This window comes from Lipotes vexillifer, unplaced genomic scaffold, assembly GCF_000442215.2.
Source record: "Lipotes vexillifer unplaced genomic scaffold, Lipotes_vexillifer_v1.1 scaffold611, whole genome shotgun sequence".
NCBI lineage: Eukaryota > Metazoa > Chordata > Mammalia > Artiodactyla > Lipotidae > Lipotes > Lipotes vexillifer.
This window is the reverse complement of record NW_006785619.1, coordinates 2,005,533-2,007,532: the sequence shown is the minus strand read 5'-3', so window position 1 is coordinate 2,007,532 and position 2,000 is coordinate 2,005,533. Positions and strand designations below refer to the sequence as shown.

General features: G+C 37.9%; 1 protein-coding gene across 1 annotated transcript in view; it reads left to right on the top strand.

Annotated features, from left to right (window-relative positions):
- PIK3R5 (phosphoinositide-3-kinase regulatory subunit 5) overlaps positions 1–2,000 on the top strand; it is a 28,244-nt gene that overhangs the window by 5,719 nt on the left and 20,525 nt on the right. The gene's annotated exons all lie outside the window — the stretch shown is intronic.

The window sequence follows — 2,000 nt, the reverse complement described above, 5'->3', positions numbered from 1 at the left end:
CCCGCCGCCACTTCATATCATGCAGCTCGTCTCTGCCCGTGGCCTGCTTCACAAGCCTGGAGTCCCTTTTCATGGTTCTCGTGCTCTGTGTCTGCATCAGCATCAGATGGCTGACGGCAGCAAACACCGGCAGTAACCCAAGGAGGGACTCTTAGGGGTAGCTGAGCAGGGGTTCAGGGCAAGGAGACCCCGCCTCCTGGCCTGTGCCTCTGCTCTGGTTAGCCAGGGGTCTCTGAGGCTGCCCAGGTCAGACAGAGAAGCCCACACACAATGTTGACAAGAGGCCCTTGTTTGTTCTCTTTACCCCGGAACACGTAGGGGGATGCATGTGTGAATGGACTCAGTTCTGGCCGGGGAAGGTGGCTGGTACCAGGAATGAACAGGTAGATGGGCACCACGACAAGTGTGGGCAAGGGCCAGGTACTGTCCAAGTTTTCATACGTGGATTCTGAAAAGTAGTTCTTGAGAAATTGCAGGTGCTATAGCAGACATGAAAATGAGGTCTAACAAAACTCTTGTAGAGCCAGAAAAACACAATCAAGTATGATTGACTACTGACAGGTGGTCCCATATTAGAGTAATTCATCACATCAGTAGCTCAAAGGAATAAAGTCACACAAACATCCCAGTAGATGCCTCTGAAATGTTTGATAAAATTCAACTTCCATCCATTCCAAATAAAAATATTTAAGGTGAAAAAAAAAAAAGAAATGAAAAAAATTCAACATCCATTCCTGATATTCAGAGCCCCTCTAATATGTGGAAACTATTAATATATGGAAGGGTCCTTAATAAGGTAACAACCCACTAGCAGCGTTTCCATTATTAAGTCAATAATCTTCCTCTTCGTGCTTGTAGGTATTTTGCCCATGAAAAAGAAAGAAAGAAAGAATATTTCCTCTTTCAGGAAGATAAAATTTTAATTACATAGAGATCAAACAGTTGCTTATCTGTCAAGACTAAGAGAATAACCCAAAGCACTGTCAGACTAGTAATCAGGTAGCTAAGAGCTTTCTTATATAATAGCATCAACCAGTAAGAAAACATAATGCGGAAAAAAACAATTTACAATAGCAACTAAAAATATAAGAAATAAAGAAATGTGAATAACCTACATAGAGAAAACAAACTTTACTGAAGGATAAAAAGTTTAAGAGACATTGCTGGATTGAATCAATATTGTAATAACATCAGGTATTATGGAAATAAATGTAAGTGCAGTCAAAAATACCAATAATATATTTTTTTTAATTTAACAAAATAAAGTCTATTGGACAGAATAAATGCTCTACAGTAGGATTTATTATGTGCTTATGTATGCTTAAGGAAGAGTAAGAATGGGATGGTTCTGTACTAGGTCTTTAAAAGTACTGTAAAGCTATAGTTATTAAAATAGTACACTGTTGGTATAAGACTAGAAAATTAATGGAACTAAATAAAATAGCAAGGAACAGATTAAATGTATAAAACTGTATTATATGACAAAGCAGCATCCTCAAATCAGTGATGTAAATAATTGGTCATTTTATAAATGGTATCAAGATAATTGACAGACCAAAAAAAGGAGGGGTTTAAAATTCTACCTCAAAAAAAAATTGAGTTCTTTTGCAAACGGAAAAATAAATTTCAGATGGATTAAATGTTTGTGTGTGGAAATCAAGACCATAAAATTAAAAAAAAAAAAAAAAAGACCATAAAAGTAATGGAAGAAAAATAGGTTACATGAGCCTAGCTACAAGGATGTTCATTGCTGCATTCTTTTTAATAATCAACCAATTCCAAAAAACTTAAATGTTGTACATAGTTGAATATATCGTAGCAGAGTCATTTGGTGGAATCTGCCTCACTTACTAAAAATGAGATCATAGAAATAAGGTTACTGAGATGAAAAGATGTTGAGTAACGTGTTGAGTAAAAAAGCAGGCCCGGGGTTTCCCTGATGGCGTAGTGGTTGAGAGTCCGCCTGCCGATGCAGGGGACACGGGTTCGTGCCCCGGTCC